The sequence below is a fragment of the Perca flavescens genome, chromosome 22, assembly GCF_004354835.1.
Source record: "Perca flavescens isolate YP-PL-M2 chromosome 22, PFLA_1.0, whole genome shotgun sequence".
NCBI lineage: Eukaryota > Metazoa > Chordata > Actinopteri > Perciformes > Percidae > Perca > Perca flavescens.
In genome coordinates, this window is record NC_041352.1 from 24,711,814 (window position 1) to 24,731,352 (window position 19,539).

A 19,539-nucleotide genomic window follows, 5' to 3' on the forward strand; every position below is an offset into this window, starting at 1 on the left:
CCTTAGTGGTCCCCTAATACTGTATCTGAAGTCTCTTTTATATAGGCCTTAGTGGTCCCCTAATACTGTATCTGAAGTCTCTTTTATATAGACCTTAGTGGTCCCCTAATACTGTATCTGAAGTCTCTTTTATATAGACCTTAGTGGTCCCCTAATACTGTATCTGAAGTCTCTTTTATATAGACCTTAGTGGTCCCCTAATACTGTATCAAGGTGGAGGGTGGGGGTGTAGCCTTGACCAACTGCCACTTTGCTTGTTTGAAAGCCATGATGTCTCTCTCTCTCATGGGTGGGCCAAATTCTCTGGGCGGTCAAATCAGAGAAAGGGGAGATAACCTGGGAAAATGAAAATGAAAGCTCCGATGGCCAATCTGGGATCTTGCTCCTTATGACCTCATAAGGAAAAGATTCCAGATCGGCCCATCTGAGCTGACCCATCTGACCCATCTGAGCTTGTGCCAAGTGTGCACAAACAAGAATGTGTCTTGGTGCATCGATAAACACAGTGCTCAAGTAAAAAGGCATAATATAAACTTTAAACATTTTTAATAGAAAATATGAAGAAAATACATGAAAGAAACCTGGTTTTAAAGTGGGGAAGCTGTACAGTTTTGTGCAAGACTGTGCAAAATATTGGGTGTTTGGTGTTTTAAGCCCCAAACGTCGTCTTCCAGGCAGTGCTGCCTGGAAGGCACTAGGATTAGGCAATGGTTAGGGACAGGGATAGGTGCCTTGAAGTCGACATTGGGGGCTTAAAACACCTTTGAGCAAAATATTGACATGGGGATGTAATACCGTAGTTGTGTTTGGGGGGAGACTCTGCAGGTGGAAAGGGTCAATATTTAAACTAACCTTAACAGATATCACGATGAAACTTCCCCAGTTGATTACTGACATTAAGACAATTATTTTCATTCATTTCATTTCACTTTCATTTGCAATACTGGCTCTGCATGCCCTCACTTTGGAAACCACAAAGGAATCTACCAGAACTTTCCTATCAATATGCAACAAAAGCAATCAGTTTTCCTGTTCTGTTTCCTTCTGCAGCCACAGGATGTATGATTCAGACTGGAGGAGAGGCCAAGATTTGAAAATGTAATGATAAAGTCACTGATCAGATCAGTACCCTGGAAGCTTACAGAATCACTACAAAGGTTACAACCAGAGTAAAGTCAGACAGAGAAAACTGGTGTAACATGGAACAATGTGCTGTCTTCCTCCGTCTCACACGTCCTCCTCTCTCCCACAGAAACACAGAGCCCCTGACGCGTAGATTATGTGGTTCAGCTGATAGCAGAGTCAGCTCTGCAGAAGAAAGAAAGATTGTGTGTTTAACTGAGTGCATGTGCATGAACCCCTCACACTGCTAAGATATGAAAAATGTAACCATAAATCATTGTACCGTTCCTCTATTATTCCTGCAGGGACTTAACAGTTTGTCAGTGAGCGTTTCTCTCTCTGTGGTATTTCTGTGAGTTTTTATATGCATGATGTATTTTTGAACACAAGAGAGGTGAAGTATGTGTCTCTTCTGTAGAGAAGCTACAGGGAGTTCCAGGCGTGGTTTAGCAGAGGAAGCCACAGATGCAATCAGCTGCAGAAAGTTATAGAGAGAAAGCAAGTGCACCCGGAAGTAAGGCGATTTACCCCTTCAAAATAAACACCTTCATTTGATGAATACCATTTGGGACCGATTTTGTTTTCCTCCTATCCCAGAATGCATCTGTGGTGTAGCCAGACCTTCCTCCACAGCCCTGTGGGGATAGAGCTTGAAGATTCTAAGTACGTTACCACACAGCTGACTCACAACAAGCTCTTTCACAGCCTGGATATGCAAACTCTCCTGTTCTGGGGGAATTTGTGAGTCTCAAAGTCGGCAAATTTGCCAAATTCTGCTTTGAGTGTTGCATAATTGCAAGTTGAAAACCAGTTTCCCATGTTTTTGGTTTGGCACACAACTAGGTGGGCCAAAATGTATTGTTAACCTAAATTGATATTTAATTTGCAAGGGGCCAGATTTGGCGCGCGGGCCTTGAGTTTGACACATGTGATATAATGTCAAGAAAGGTCAGAAGCCAGTGCTTAATGGTCAAAGTGTGTGGGGGCTTCCAGCGCACCGCCACCATTTTCTTTGCAGCTCTAAGCCCAGCAAGGACTATCCTTTTCTGACATTTAGAAATCTGGAGTGAAGAAGTGTCATTCAGTAGCAGAACTGGTGTTGTCCCGGGAACTGTCCCAGAAACGAATGTCGTCAGTGCTGAGGCGACATTTTTGCCAGAACCGTGCAACAGGGGGACAACTCCCCAAAAACACACGAAGAAATGTGCCCATGGTCTTCAGCGAACAGAAATTCCAACATTCTTGAGTTTTATTTTGAAAGTAAAAGGCACAGGAAGTCCAGTCGTTAGTCACTTTTGCTGTGCTGTAATCACCACTGTTAGATTTGGTCAGCGGCTCACTCACCGCTGCTCCTCACACTCACACCAGCCGCTGCTGTAGCTTCAGTTCACATCAGGAGGTAAGAAAACAATCCACTCTTCACCACACACTTATCTGTGTGTGTGTGTGTGTGTGTGTGTGTGTGTGTGTGTGTGTGTGTGTGTGTGTGTGTGTGTGTGTGTGTGTGTTCTGGGATTTAGCCATGTCAGAGTTTAGTTTTGGTGAAGTTTGACTGTGTGGCAGCGCATGCAGATGCGTAAAATTCGTAATTAGTTGTAATTTGCTTTAGCGCGTAAAGTTATAGCGCGTAATCAGACAAGCAGAGACGGACAGCGGTGGTGTTGTTGTTTTTGTGAATGTCCTTTTTTGATATGTGAAGGCATCCGTGCACTGCGGTGGTCGGGCACAGCATCCTGGGACCGCAGTGGCCAGATATCAGCCATGCGTTACAGCCACTGCGTGGGGACTTTAGTGAATCCGATGATCCACGGAGCCAAAGCCTCCCTGGCCCGGAGGCAGCTTCCCCGGAGGACCAGAACGGGTCTAACCTGAACTGAGACCTCTGCTGCTGGCTGCCCCCGCTCTGCTCGCTTCTTCCTTATTTTTATTTTTTTACTCCTCGACAGATTGCAAACAAAAAAAACACTTCCTCGAAATCAGTTCATCACACAGCTTCTACATTACCCTCCACCAGCAGCAGCAGCAGCACCGCCTAATCAAAGGTCACAGTGGTGTTGATACTGTGCTAATCTGCCTGTATTAAAATATATAAACTCATGCAGATGTCTGTTAGGGCTGCAGCAAACGATTATTATTTTTTTTTTTACTGGCGATGAATCTGTTGATTATTTTCTCAATTAATCGTTTAGTTGTTTGGTCTATAAAATGGTGAACAATCGATCAGTGCTTTCCCAAAAGCCCAATATGACATCCTGTCACAGAGGAGGGAAGAAACTAGAACAATATTCACATTTAACAAAGCTGGAATCAGAGAATTTTTTTAAGAAAAATGACTCAAACCGATTAATCGATTTATTAAAGTAGTTGCAGATTAATTTATTAGTTGACCACCGATTGATTCATCTTTGCACCTCTAGACTCTACAGGCAGAAGTGCGTTGAGATGTCTGACAATAATGATTCATCACCGCTTTTGGGTCATCGCTGTCGGTACTACCAGTGCATTGTGGGATGTGAAAACCTTCAGGCATTCATAGCACGTAATAAAAAGAAGCGCTTATGATGTTTAGTCCACCCTCAGTGATTAGAAGGCGCGGACGGATTATAAGAAACACCTTAGGTTAACACAGGTTTCAAGATAAGGTGAACATTATAATCTTCAATAAGGGAGGATGGGCTTTAGCTTTGTGTACCTACAAACTGGTAAATGAGCTTATACGGTATATCCTACACCTTTCAGTCAACTCTTAAGAATTGGACACTAGCGCAGTGGTTACAAAATGAGCGTTTTCAGACTCCGATTTGGTTCCTTGCGCCTTTTTCTCGCTGTTCAGGATATGTTTCAGTGATTCAACTTTGGAGATGCCACGCTGCAATATGTCATCAAGGGTTTCTGTGTCTTTTTTAGGACTTTACTTTAGCTGAAGTTACCCACATCCTGAAACATCTGGTCTCATGGCCAGTTTAGTCAATATATTTCAACCTGGACTCTATTTCCCCATGCATTGGTGATTATGTATTAAGCAAGAACGCTGTAACTGGCAGCCGTGAACCAGGATGTGATGTAATCCATTAGGGCAAATGTTCCCCTTCAGCTTGCGTCGACTAAAAGTGCCGTTTTTGCCACTGACAGGCTCAGTTTTGTTTTGTTAAAGAGTAAGATCCTTTTTGTTTAAAATGAAACTCCGAAATCACCCATCGCCAAACTCCACCAGACTCCATGTAAATAATCAGGGCTTTTAGCGTGTATAGAGCCAGCATATTTCCACCAAACTCCATGTAAATAATCAGTACTTTTAGCGTGTATAGAGCCTGCATATTTCCACCAGACTCCATGTAAATAATCAGGACTTAGCGTGTATAGAGCCAGCATATTTCCACCAGACTCCATGTAAATAATCAGGGCTTTTAGCGTGTATAGAGCCAGCATATTTCCACCAGACTCCATGTAAATAATCAGGACTTTTAGCATGTATAGAGCCAGCATATCTCCATCAGACTCCATGTAAATAATCAGGGCTTTTAGCGTGGATAGAGCCAGCATATTTCCACCAGACTCCATGTAAATAATCAGGACTTTTAGCGTGTATAGAGCCAGCATATTTCCACCAGACTCCATGTAAATAATCAGGACATTTAGTGTGTATAGAGCCAGGATATCTCCATCAGACTCCATGTAAATAATCAGGACTTTTAGCGTGTATAGAGCCAGCATATTTCCACCAGACTCCATGTAAATAATCAGGACTTTTAGCGTGTATAGAGCCAGTATATCTCCACATGTAAATGGGTGAATTAAGGGTTTATTTCAACCGAAACCAGAGTGGTGATTGTTGGAACAGTGGAAAGATGAACCAAGATGGCTTTTGATAGTTTTATTTTGTTTGTGTCCACTTTGAATGAAGTGTGTTTTACAATGATAAAATTACTGATTATTTACATGGAGTCTGGTGGTGTTTGGTGATGGTGAAATCAGGGCTGTTTCATGTTAAACAAAAAGGATCTTGCTCTTTAACAAAATGGTCCATCTATGTAGGGATCCTTTCCATAATGTTGTCAGACACTTAGAATAATAATAATCTGAGTTTACACTGTAGCTTGTTTCGACTGAACTAAAAACTGCTGTTCCCATCAGTCACTGAGACACAGAAACATGGGAAAATAGGGTCCAAGTTGAAACAAACCTGACATTTCCCTATTCAGATGAATGTTAAATTTCATAATCATGTGTCATGACGTAAGACGAGGTTGCATTTGTTTCACCTCCACTGCAACCTGACATCTTCAGCTTGTGGTTAATAGTTGACTGTCTGCAGGCATTACACCCTAAAAATAAGAGAGAGACATTCCAAGGGTCTGACAGTGTGTGGAAAAGAGGAGTAACGAGGTGTGGGTGATGTGATGATGAGGTTTGACTGAGAGAAGGGACATCAGGGCAAATGACATTTCATAAAAAGAAAATCATTTCAGATCGCTGTCAGCTTTGCATGCTGGTTCTTTTCGGCCCTTCTTCTCGGAAATAAGTCAGTCACATGATGCAGCCAGTTGAGTCATTAAATACAGAGATGGAGGTTTGAAGCCACTGCAAGGGTCTGAATCAACGGGCTCTTTCTGACATGTCAGCCTTTAATGCATTGCAGATCCAACTCCACGCATGCCTGATTAACAAGCACGGCAGCAAAATGTCTAGTCAAATACTGTAAAGTTGTAGTTATGGATTGTGAATGGACTGGCTCTAGCATTAGTTAAAGATCTACTTTATCTATCTCCTGATGGGGGCTCTGGAGGTGAACCGTTGCTCTGGTGGTTGCTTTCTGTTCCCAACCTGTGTTTTTAGGCAGTTTTCCAGACAGCAGGTCGGTGGTGGTGTACACAAAAGCTTCCCACGTTGGTAGCTCAGGAAAGGTGCTTTTCTCGCTTTCAACTTCCTGCCTCGCAAAATAAAGGAATGTGGGACTTTCACTCGTTAGTGGAGTACTTTCACAGGATGGTATTGGTACTTTTACTGCAGTAAAAGAGCTCAATACTTCTTCCACCGCTGGTTTTGTTGCAACACCGCTGCTGCTGCTGCTGCAACACTTGTCGGGTAACTACGTGTGTGTGTGGTGTGTGTGGTGTATGTGGTGTATGTGTTTGTGTGTGTCTGACATGTGTTTTAGAAGAACCTGCTCTTCCAATCTTTGTACATTTTTGTCATGAATTAAATGTAAAGTAATGTGTTTAGGTGAGTCACCTGCACACTCCCATAGAGACGTGTGTGTGTGTGTGTGTGTGTGTGTGTGTGTGTGTGTGTGTGTGTGTGTGTGTGTGTGTGTGTGTGTGTGTGTGTGTGTGTGTGTGTGTGTGTGTGTGTGTGTGTGTGTGTGTGTGTGTGTGTGTGTGTGTGTGTGTGTGTGTGTGTGTGTGTGTGTGTGTGAGACGTGTTTTGGAAGAACCTGCTCTTCCAGTCTGTGTAATTTTGTTGTTGTCATGAATTAAATGTAACTTAACGTGTAAAGTTGACTCATCTGCATACTCCCATAGAGAATAATGGGCTTGCCGTGTGTGTGTGTGTGTGTGTGTGTGTGTGTGTGTGTGTGTGTGTGTGTGTGTGTGTGTGTGTGTGTGTGTGTGTGTGTGTGTGTGTGTGTGTGTGTGTGTGTGTGTGTGTGTGTGTGTGTGTGTGTGTGTGTGTGTGAGAAAGTAGTTTGGACTTAACACACATAGCACCCGAGACATAATTTTTCACCCCCAAATGGGGAGAGGGGCTGAGGGTACCAAATGTGATATGGATATATTTCCCCCCTATCTGAACATGCTGAATAATGATGTCAAAGATGTTCGGGAGCTGGCTCGATCCCCCCTGTTCCTGGACCTAAGGAGACGCCAGGTCCCGTTGGCCAGGTTCCTTGGCTTCAAAAGAAAACCAAGCGGGAAACTTGACGCCCATTCTGCGGGTTTTGGTGTCTGGTCAGACCTGAACTCTCTTTGTGTCCGATCTGGAGTATCACATTGAGTGGGTCTGACTCTGGGACTGTGAGAGTCTTAGAGGATATTACTACTGACCCTCGGTTCATAGCTACCCGCTAACACTACCAGGTGCCCGGTGAACTCTTGTGGACTTCATACTACTACAACAACAACACTGGGCTGGACTGAAACCTCTGGGGAAACGTGCATGTCTTCCCTCTGCTGAGCCCTCTCTTTCTCACTCATTTCTTAAGAGCACTAAGCAAGGACATTACCATATTCACAGTAAATGCCAGATTACAAGTTCTTCCCACCAGACTCCACCTTTCTATCTGGTTTCCTACAACTCAGGCCCCTCACTGTTTGTGTAAAATACTTTGCATCACACTGCAGAACAGATCACTGAAAGGTTACCTCACATCTTAAATGGCTGCCATTCTTAAAAGGGAATGTACTGTACATAGCACGGCATGACAGAATAGTGGATATGAAACCATTTCTCCACCTCCGTAAGAATGTACAAAAAGTCTTGTGGAAGACTATCAATGTTTCAACATTGCAGTAGTAGTAACTCTGATAACTTCTCACAGCTGCGTGCTAGCACACCAGATGTTGTTGTGATCAATGAGGATTCCAGTGAGGTGTTCGTTTTAGAGGTTGCATGCACCTTTTGATCTTGAAGCTTTTTTGATCAACGTCATTAAATACCTAGAGAGAGAGAGCGAGAGAGAGCGAGCTAGGCTATAGGTGCCGACTATTTCTTCTCATATTTGGAAGCTTAGGACCCACGCAAACACACAGACTGGTTGTAAAAGGGCTTCGTCAGCTTGGGATGCCCAAAAAGAGGGCTAATCGGCTAGCAAAGTACTGTGCTCTGCTATCATAGGCAGCCGCCATATATGGTGAAGACGCTAAAGTTACTTATACCCACAAGAACAGAGGAGTATGCTTAACATTATGAAGACCTGCTGTATGCCAATGGCCCATGATTTTGTATATGTACAGTATTTAACTGCATCCATAATTATTATGTCCCTGTAAATTAGAAGTCGTTTGTACAAGCAGCTGTTACGGCCTATATTATGAATTAAGGTGACAAAGTATAAGAGGCCCCAACTTTCCGTGCAAGGAGGCAGGTTGGCGCGGCTGATAACTTGGTAAAAACAGGACTTTCACCCAGGAGACCGGGAGGAAGTAACGTCTGAACCCAAACCACCATCTTTTTCTGAACATACAGTACAGGCAAAAAGTTTCGACACACCTTCTCATTCAATGTGTTTCTTTATTTTCATGACTATTTACATTGTAGATTATCACTGAAGGCATCAAAACTATGAATGAACACATATGGAATAATGTACTTAACAAAAAAGTGTGAAATAACTGATTCCTGATTCCTCAAAGTAGCCACCCTTTGCTTTTTCTGATAACTCTGCAAACCCTTGGTGTTCTCTCAATGAGCTTCATGAGGTAGTCACCTGAAATGGTTTTACCTTCACAGGTGTGCTTTGTCAGGGTTAATTAGTGGAATGTTTTCCCTTATTAATAAAAAAGCAAAGAGTGGCTACATGGCTAAAATATAAGACATGTTTTCAGTTATTTCACACTTTTTTGTTAAGTACATAATTCCATATGTGTTCATTCATAGTTTTGATGCCTTCAGTGAGAATCTACAATGTAAATAGTCATGAAAATAAAAAGGAAACGCATTGAATGAGAAGGTGTGTCCAAACTTTTGGCCTGTACTGTGACTAAGTAGTTTTGATGCCTAAACATAACCAATCTGCCAGAGATTCCAAACGTTAAAGACACGTTCAAAACCACAGCTGAAGTTCTCTGGTTTAGATAAAAAGTTGTATTTGCTTCACTGCTAGGGGTGCTAATTATTGAAACACTCCTGTGGGTCATATTGGAGGGTAGCAACAAACGACGACTGATATGGTGGTATGGCTTGGAGCGGTTATTCCCAACCAGGGGTATGCATACCCCACGTGTGACTTCTGCGGTTGCCAAGGGGTGCTTGGACTGATCGTAGAGTAGCTTAACTAATTTGAAAAAACTGAAATTATGGTTTGATTAAAAGAATGTATCCACATATTAACATTACGTCAACTGCAATAACTCAACTCTACATGTTGCAGCTATGTAAGAGTGTAAATAAGTGTAAACATGTAGCCAAAAGTAATGAATGAATCCAAGAGATAAAAAGCTAAAAGTAATGACTAAACTGTTCAAATTATTAACTCAAAGTAATGTGTATATATACGGTTGAAACATTCAGCTTCACTCTGACTAGTAGTAGTATGATTGCTGATCAACCATTGTCTCGCTTTGCCAGACCTTCCTCCACAGCGCTGCGGAGGAGGGTCGGTCTAGTCCATACAGCATTCTGGGATGTGAGAAAAACGTGCTCTGGTTTATTGGCATTTCTATAAACCAATCACAATCGTCTTGGGCAGTGCTAAGCACCAACGGAGCCACGGTGCCTCTGCAAAGTAGCCTCGGGAAGGAACTTGTTTTGGTGGAACTTGTGCGTTCAAAATAGAGCCCGAACCATTATATCCGCGGGCCGATATTATCAGCTGATATTACGCATTTTCCAAACTATCGTTTTTTTTTTCCCGTTTTGTTTAAATTTAAAAAAATTTTTTGTATTCATTCATCAGAATAATTTATGGCAAATGATTCTGATAATTGAATATAAAAAAAAATGTAATAAAAACGGACGAAACACCCTTCAACCATGTTCTGAGTGTTGGCGTTGCATAGTTTGTCCACCAAAGGGTGCTCTACAACATCCCTGTTGGTAACACTCTTTGATTTTACTGTTATTGTGTTTTTGTTCAAAGGACTTTAACTTTCATATCTTAAAGTGCCCATATTGTGAAAAAATTCACTTTTTCTGGGATTTGGGGTTTTCTTTTGCGTCTCTGGAGCTTCCACATGCATACAAACTTAGAGAAAAATCCATCCATGGTGTTCTGAGTGAGATATGGTTTCTGAATGTGTCCTGCCTTCAGTCTCCTGGTGAGCTGGTCAAAATCTGCTCGGCTTTCTACAAGTCAAAACGAGCTGGCTAACCGCATATATATATATATCATATTAGCATACTAGCATGCTACCTCGTTCTCAATAGCAAAGCACTGCTACAACACACACAAGTTCACCATAATCTCCAAAAGAACTACTTCCATGTGCGTCCTGGTTTAGAAGAAGTCTCCCAGCTAATCCTGCCTTGGAACTGACCAAAGTCGGAGAAACAGCCTTTCTTTTACTGTCTATGGAGCTAGCTGACATGATCTACATCTGAGGTAGACAGTACAGAAGAAGAAAAGAGGTCTCACTCTGTAGCTAAAACAGAGACCAGGTGAAAAGAGGATCTGCAGCAGGGAGAGAGAGCTGTGCAGTACAACAAAAATATGGTGTTTTTTGAAAATTGTATATGTAATGTAAACCTATTCTGGTACAACCTTAAAATACAGTTATGAACCTGAAAATGAGCAGAATATGGGCGCTTAAGTTTGTATTTTTATACATTTTATTTATCAGAACTTTAATATATTTTGATGTTCCTCTGTTCTGTTGTGACAATAAAACAAACCTATTATTATTTTCTTTTTTTAAACCATGTTTTTATCCAAGAAAGGTAAAACAATACAGATCTAATCATTTGGTTACAGCGTCTTGATTTCTGTTTTTTTATTTGAAAATCGATCCCATCCCATCAACACCCATGGGCTTGACCGAGGGTCACATCAGGCATCAGACAACGCAACTGTGTGTATTGGGCAGAGCTGTTAGGGCCTTATATTATCTGGGGGGAGAATGGGAAGCCTTTTAAAGTACAGCAACAACGGATCCCATATCTTATGGAATGTGTCAGTCGATCCTCTAGAGAAATACTTAATTTTTTTTAATTTCAGGAATAGCATCAGGTCGTTAAGCCAGACTGACTCATACGGTGGTTTAGGAGATTTCCACTCCAATACTATCCTTCTACGAGCCAACAGGGAAGCAAAAGCAAATGCGTTTCTCTTATTAGTGGTCATTAAGACCTCACTCACTAATACACCAAAAACGGCCATTTCTGCATTCGGCCTCACATTTGTGTCAAATGCTTCATTTTAAAGTTTTGCAAACCGTTGACCAAAAATCTATTAACTTTAGACAAGTCCAAAACAAATGAGCCATGTCGGCTGAAGTAGAATTAAAGCGGTCACACCTGTGTCTGGGTATATCTTGGACAGTTTTGATTTGGTATAATAAATTCGGTGAAAGACTTTAAACTGTATCAAGTTCAGGCGGGCACAGGAGGATGTGCCATTAACTCTACTCTGAGCGCACTCCCAGGCTGCATCAGATATCTCCATCCCAAGTTCTTCAGTCCAATCAGTTCTGATTTTATCTAATGACACTTTTTGAAAAGATAAGATTGTGTTGGATATATTTGAAATCTGGCCTTTATACTGCACAGGAGTTTGTAACTGCAGTCGTTATGCGTCCAGTGGAAATCCGGAGTGAGATATTGTCCAACTCTGAATTTACAAACCTATTATTTTTTAACTGCATTATCATATTATTTTAGTGAGGACTCATAAATAACTACAAATAACTAATGTTAAGGAAATCTGTTAATGTTTTGTTAGGCATTTCTGGATTTTTTTTATTTATTTTTTTATATATATTTCGGCTGATATATCGGAATATCGGATTTTAAAATCGGCAAATATTTGTATTGGTATCTGCCTCAAAAATCCTTTATCGGTCAGGCTCTAGTTCAAAAGTAGTTTTAGTCGTGCAACAGAAAACTCAGATTGTACAGATAGTCTAGCTAGCTGTCTGGATTTACCCTGCAGAGATCTGAGGAGCAGTTAACCATAGTCCTCACAAATCCACCGGAGGTTAGAACGCCAACACAAAGGAAGGGGAAGGTGACGGACGAAAAAGACTGAAATCTGGTGGAATTTCCGGCGGCAATGGAGTAATCCCGAAAGTGGAACGTTGTAGATATAGACTAAACCAACCATAACATTCACATATTAATTGTATGAAACATTAACAATAGCCACCTTTTTATATAATGAATAGTGTTTATACATTTGGCATTGATTAATGTTTATTATGAGTTAATCTGACCTAGCTGTGGCAGGACCTCAAGCCAAAGAGGTTGGGAACCACTAGTTTGGAGGACTGGTTGGTGTGTGGGTGTTTGATTATTTATGAAATGGCTCTTCTAGCAAACAGTCCTAGCGAGGGAGTGCTTAATTGACTTTGTGGGTGTGCTTGTGTACACACACACACACACACACACACACACACACACACACACACACACACACACACACACACACACACACACACACACACACACACACACACACACACACACACACACACACACACACATATACACACACACACATATATAGATATGGAAAAGCTCAAGGGGCAGAGGGCGCGGTAGGTCCAGCCCTTAATCAGTATTGACAGCACTGAAACACAGCAACAAGGACTGTAAGACCCAACAGGAACCACACACCTGCATATATTTTCATCCTACTCAAAGACACTTTACATACTGTACGTTAAAAAGGTCATAGAAAACAACATTAAACACACAACATTAAAAGGGTAAATTTGGTCTGGACCCTATTTTCTGGGGCTGCTTTGAAAGATTATTTTCATTGTTGATTAATCTGCGGATAATTTTCTGGATTAATGGATTAGTTGTTTGGTCTCTAAAATGTCATAAAATGGTGAAAAATGTGGATCAGTGTTTCCCAAAAAGCCCAAGATGACGTCTTCAAATGTCTTGTTTTGTCCACAACTCAAAGATATTCAGTTTACTGTCACAGAGGAGAGAAGGAACTAGAAAATAGTCACATATAACAAGCTGGAATTAACAGAAGATTGTCTTTTTTTCCCATAAAAAATAACTTTAAGAAATGATCAAAATAGGATTATTTTATTAGTTGACAACTAATCCATTAATCTTTGCAGCTCTAAAAGACACATTTCATTAGTTAAAAGGAGCATAGAAAGCAACCCTATACACACAACATCAATCACACATATAAAAGCCGTTCTTGATTATTGATGTGAACGTGCACTTTGGTGATTGGTGCCGTCTCAGATGTGTTTGGGGAGACAGTTTCAGAGGGAGGGGGGTGATGGGGTGGGAAGGGTCTTTCGCCAGATCTGGTGCTTGGTCCTGAGTAGAGCACCAGAGGCCTCACGATACGATTGCATCACGATATGGCCTGATTGCGATTTGGAACCACCAGACCCCGTGTCTCTGGACAGAGACCAGTGGAGGATATTAGAAGCACTTTCCCGATATGTATATATACATCGATATGTATATATACATTCCCGATATGTATATATACCCGATACATCTGTACATCTACCATAGTGGCTACCTACCTATAGTATCATCATCAGTGTTGTGTAAATTAAATGAACCCAATGCATTATAAAACATATATGAAGTTGCTTATTGCTTGTACAATTTACAGCAGAAGTTCTCTGAGAATCTCTTTTATATCCGAGCAAAACTGGTATTGTAACTGGAATTTCCCAAACCTGAATCTGAAATGTAATCTAATCAGGAGCTTGTGAATCAGAATCTTATCAATTGGGGAAATCGAAAATCCCCAGCCCCACTCCAGAACATGCCCAAATGAATGTGAAAGTTTTTTTTTTTTCTTATCACGGTCTCCCCTGGCTGTAGGTAGGTGGGCCAACGCATTTTTTGTCTCAGTGCAAGTAATTAGGTTGTTTTTTTGTCTTTTGTTGGCTCACTTTTACTCACAACATGCTAACCGGCAACATAGGATTCCATTCACTACGCTAAGCTAACTAGCGGTGGCGCTGCCGGTGTTGCACCGGACTAAAACAATGCGTGCACAAAAAATGTGTTGGCCCACCAATCTACAGCTAGAGGAGACCGTGATGAGCCCTATGTCAACGTGGCGTATCCCTTTTAACCCTTTTTTTTTCGTTTGTTTTGGCTTTTTTCAACGTTTTAAATTGTTACATTTTTCTTCGACACATTTTTAGCGCTTATTTTTACATCCCATATTTTCTGATATATAAAACAAAAAATTTAAAATGGGTCAATGTGACCTGAAGTCAACACAAGGGTTAAACTGATAGGCAAAGGTTTTGTCTGGAGCAGCAGAGCTGAACTCAAAGATCTAAGACTTTTTTCTATGTACACAAACGGTTTATTTCTCTCAAATATTGTTCACACGTCTGTCTAAATCTGTGTTAGTGAGCACTTCTCCTTTACTGAGATAATCCATCCACCTCACAGGTGTGGCATATCAAGATGCTGATTAGACAGCAGGATTATTGCACAGGTGTGCCTTAGGCTGGCCACAATAAAAGGCCACTCTGAAATGTGCAGTTTTACTGTATCGAGGGGGGGGGCACGGTCCGAAAACCAGTCAGTATCTGGTGTTATGGTTAGGGTTAAGGTTCATCGCTCTCTCTCTCTCTCTCGCTCTCTCTCTCCCTCTCCCGACCTGACTGCAGATCGTCGTCGTAACCGACTTGAATGGGCAAATGTTGTAGACAGTATATAAGAATAGACCACCAGACCCCGTGTCTCTGGACAGAGACCAGTGGAGGATATTAGAAGCACTTTCCCGGAACATATTGCAATATTCTGCGATATATTGCAATTTATTATCTTTTTTCCTATTTCAAATGATGTCCCCAATAGGAAACTTTGTCAACATCGGTTTCATCTAAAAAGATACATTTTTCTATGTCTTCATCTCACTTCGATTTTATTGCTGCAAAATAGGATTGTCAAGCAGACAAACTGACCAACACACACAAATTTAGCACAAAAAGTAAGGAAATTTGTGTTTGGTAGAATATTTCTCTGTGGTAACAATGCTTTTTTAGTTCCCTTTCAAATGGTGCCCCATTTGTAAGGAACCTTCATTTGTGGGATGAGCAGCGGTGCTGAGTATGTGGGTTGCGCCCATGAAAAATTTGCCAAATCTTATCTGCGAATGCCAAACTAATTATTCTGCCATTGACTCGTTTGGTGTTTGTATGATTGAAGTTTGAAGAAACAAGACTTATTGGCAATCGAACAATTTATTCATTTCACAAACAGGAGCCTCAGTAGCATGTGGAAGAACCATACACAGCCACAACAGCCTGGCCCCTCCTCCTCATGCTGGTCACCAGCCTGGTCACACACTGCTGTGGGATGGCATCCCATTCTTCAACCAGCATTTGTCGCAAGTCAGCCAATGTGGTTGGGTTGGTCACTCTGGCACCAACAGCATGCCCAAGCTGATCCCACAAGTGTTCAATGGGGTTGAGGTCAGGACTGCTGGCAGACCATTCCCTCCTCTCCACTCCCACATTCTGGAGGTAGTCTCTGATAAACCCCGCCCTGTGGCGGCGAGCGTTGTCATCTTGGAGGACAGAGTTCAGCCCCAGACTGTGGAGATATGGGATTGCCACTCGTTGCAGAATCTCATCTCTATATCTCTCTGAAATGAGATTGCCCTCAATGATGAAAAGCCTTGTTTTTCCAGTGAAAAATGTGTTACTCTATTGGTGCAGCAATCAGCATAGCGTTCTCTGCATCTTCTCCACACTTTGACATTATGATCCAACTGCCGTAGTCAGGCACCTGATTGGTAACACCTGGGGGTACCAGAAGCTCAAAACAAGTGTCAATAGCAACAGCAAAATAACCTGTTTGGCAATGGCAGAGAAGATTTGGCAAATTTTTCATGGGCACAACCCACATACTCAGCGCTGCTGCTCATCCCACAAATGCATGTTCAAAGGGAACTAAACAGGCTTTCCAACGGTATAAGATTTATTGCCAAAAAGCATTGTTACCACAGAGAAATAATCTACCAAACACAAATTTCCTTACTTTTTGTGCTAAGTTTATATAAGAATAGCTCGATACTCGGCGTCTGTGTTATCGATACAGTATTACCACGGAAAATATTGCGATGCTATGCTATATCGATTTCTTTGCCCCCCACCCCTAGTAGAAAGGCGCCTAGTTCTGTACAATACCTGACCAAAAAGATGTGGACACCTGAACTTTGCAACTACATGTAACACTGGAATGTGTGATTGTGACATCATGGGCTTTATCGTGCTGCTACAGGAACTGGCACGCCAGGCGGGATTACATAAACTCTACTTTCTCTGCTTATTGAGAAACGTTGAGTTCACGTCACCTACTACCCAATAGAGCTCAACAGTGTGGTTCCGGAAGTAAAATCCCATTTATTATTTTTTCCATAAATATTTATCAGCCATCGTGTCTAAACCATCCGAGGCAGACTGACCACGAGCTACGAGGTTGTGAAATGAAAGTTGCTCTACATCAGGCGTCTTCACCGTTTTTAGGCCTAGGACTCCTTAGCTGAAAGAGAGACGGAGCTGCGACCCCCTACTTCATATATTAAATAAAACTGAGTTGCATATTAAACTGGTTGGATGGTTGGAGATTCATACATTATTTATACATCATGTTTTAATGTTAAAGATACACGAGGAAGGCACAGTGAATCCATTTGTATCCAAATACATCTGTACATCTACCATAGTGGCTACCTACCTATAGTATCATCATCAGTGTTGTGTAAATTAAATGAACCCAATGCATTATAAAACATATATGAAGTTGCTTATTGCTTGTACAATTTACAGCAGAAGTTCTCTGAGAATCTCTTTTATATCCGAGCAAAACTGGTATTGTAACTGGAATTTCCCAAACCTGAATCTGAAATGTAATCTAATCAGGAGCTTGTGAATCAGAATCTTATCAATTGGGGAAATCGAAAATCCCCAGCCCCACTCCAGAACATGCCCAAATGAATGTGAACGTTTTTTTTTTTCTTATCACGGTCTCCCCTGGCTGTAGGTAGGTGGGCCAACGCATTTTTTGTCTCAGTGCAAGTAATTAGGTTGTTTTTTTGTCTTTTGTTGGCTCACTTTTACTCACAACATGCTAACCGGCAACATAGGATTCCATTCACTACGCTAAGCTAACTAGCGGTGGCGCTGCCGGTGTTGCACCGGACTAAAACAATGCGTGCACAAAAAATGTGTTGGCCCACCAATCTACAGCTAGAGGAGACCGTGATGAGCCCTATGTCAACGTGGCGTATCCCTTTTAACCCTTTTTTTTTCGTTTGTTTTGGCTTTTTTCAACGTTTTAAATTGTTACATTTTTCTTCGACACATTTTTAGCGCTTATTTTTACGTCCCATATTTTCTGATATATAAAACAAAAAATTTAAAATGGGTCAATGTGACCTGAAGTCAACACAAGGGTTAAACTGATAGGCAAAGGTTTTGTCTGGAGCAGCAGAGCTGAACTCAAAGATCTAAGACTTTTTTCTATGTACACAAACGGTTTATTTCTCTCAAATATTGTTCACACGTCTGTCTAAATCTGTGTTAGTGAGCACTTCTCCTTTACTGAGATAATCCATCCACCTCACAGGTGTGGCATATCAAGATGCTGATTAGACAGCAGGATTATTGCACAGGTGTGCCTTAGGCTGGCCACAATAAAAGGCCACTCTGAAATGTGCAGTTTTACTGTATCGAGGGGGGGGCACGGTCCGAAAACCAGTCAGTATCTGGTGTTATGGTTAGGGTTAAGGTTCATCGCTCTCTCTCTCTCTCTCTCGCTCTCTCTCTCTCCCTCTCCCGACCTGACTGCAGATCGTCGTCGTAACCGACTTGAATGGGCAAATGTTGTAGACAGTATATAAGAATAGACCACCAGACCCCGTGTCTCTGGACAGAGACCAGTGGAGGATATTAGAAGCACTTTCCCGGTGCTGGCTGAGCGTTACTGAGCAGCCTCCAACTGAGCTTGAAGACGTAGATGTGACGTGAGCAACGTGTCTGAAAGTGTGAAGTCTTCTGGTAGCTGTGCCGAGAGAAATCTCAATCATTCCCAATCTTACAGAGACGGAGAGCGTAGGTATATGTAAGGAGATAACATAGACACAGGCTAATTACTGATCAATAACATGCTAGTTAACATTAGTAATTAAACCTAAACAGCTAATGGAAGTCCAAACTGCCTGCGTGCTTCTATTTTTATAAAAGCGTCTGCTACGGAGCCATAACGTGAGGTTCAAGGTAATGGAGCCTTTTATACATTGTCGTGTTTCTTTAGAAATAAACAACGGATAAATAGAGTCTTTAAACGCTTCAGATTTAAAGTTATTCGCTGTAAAAGTGACGTCAAAATGAATGGGAGTCAATGGGATGCTAACGGGAGGTGATCGTTTTGTGGCATCAAAATGGCGCCATAGGAGGTTCTAGTTCTGAAGCGAAGCTTACCCCCTTGGCAAATGCTCACATTTGATGGCGTCTGGCACTTTGGAGAGGTGTTCTCTTCACGGGTGAACCCTAACCCTAAAACCCAAAAACAAAAGTGTTGCGTTTATAATTTTCTTCAATATTTTTTCCATAACTGGACTAAAATGCTGCTGAAATGTAATGAAAGAGGAGAACAATCTTAAATCTCACAGCGTGACACAAACCCAAAGGGACTGTGGCTCTGGGGTTAAAGAGATTACCGTGAAACCAAAAGGTCGCAGATTTGATCTCGCCTGCAGCAGCGCGTCGAGTTGAATTAACGCTCAGTAACTCGCTGGAGAACCTTCCCGCTGGATAAAAGTATCTCTCACTTATCTCCCAAGAAGAGGCTGCGGTCACATCAGCCACAGTTAATCTCTTTTTTTTTTAGACGAAATAAATTCCCATGAAAGTATTTCCAGTATCCGATCGTTAAATAACAGGATTAAGTGTCTGTTTACATACGTCCCAGTCAGACGGATGTTTAGCACTCAACCATGAGCAAACAACCAGTTTTAACAACCAGGGACCAGTCTCCAGCTGTTGACACAGTCATTAGTCTGCTGCTGTGCTTTTAACCAAAGCAACAGGTGTCTTGTTGCTGCACGTGTTTGAAGATTAATCACCTGCAGAACTCGAAACCCTCCACAAGGCAAGGCAAGGCAGCTTTATTTGTACAGCACATTTCAGCAACAGGGCAATTAAAAGTGCTTTACATAAAACATTAAAGAGCAGTTAGAAAACGATTAATAAATTAAAAACAGAACAATATTTCTTTACCATCTCATCCACCACGGGCCACGCAGGAACATGTGACTTTGTACTCTTGTTACCCATAACCAGAGTGGAAGTACTTCTCTTTACCTGCAATATAGCCGTCGTTATAAGGCTTACTTTAATCAAGGCAAACTTTGCAAAATCCTAAACAGTTCCAACTGTTTTCCCATAGATTTTATCATAAAATCTATGTCACACCGGCGTTGGAGAAATTCTCAGAAATATGTCTTCGTTATCTGTTCAAAAATAAAAATAATTAAAAAAAAAATAAAAATAATCGCTAACCTCAAACAGCTGAACACGTGCAGAAAGACAC

General features: G+C 41.6%; 1 protein-coding gene across 1 annotated transcript in view; it reads left to right on the forward strand.

Annotated features, from left to right (window-relative positions):
• Positions 1-2,444: 2,444 nt before the first annotated feature.
• Positions 2,445-19,539, forward strand: part of pld1b (phospholipase D1b) — a 79,766-nt gene continuing 62,671 nt past the window's right edge. The window contains exon 1 of the mRNA XM_028569913.1: positions 2,445-2,521. The gene's annotated coding sequence lies outside the window, so the exon portion shown is untranslated. The remainder of the gene's footprint in view (positions 2,522-19,539) is intronic.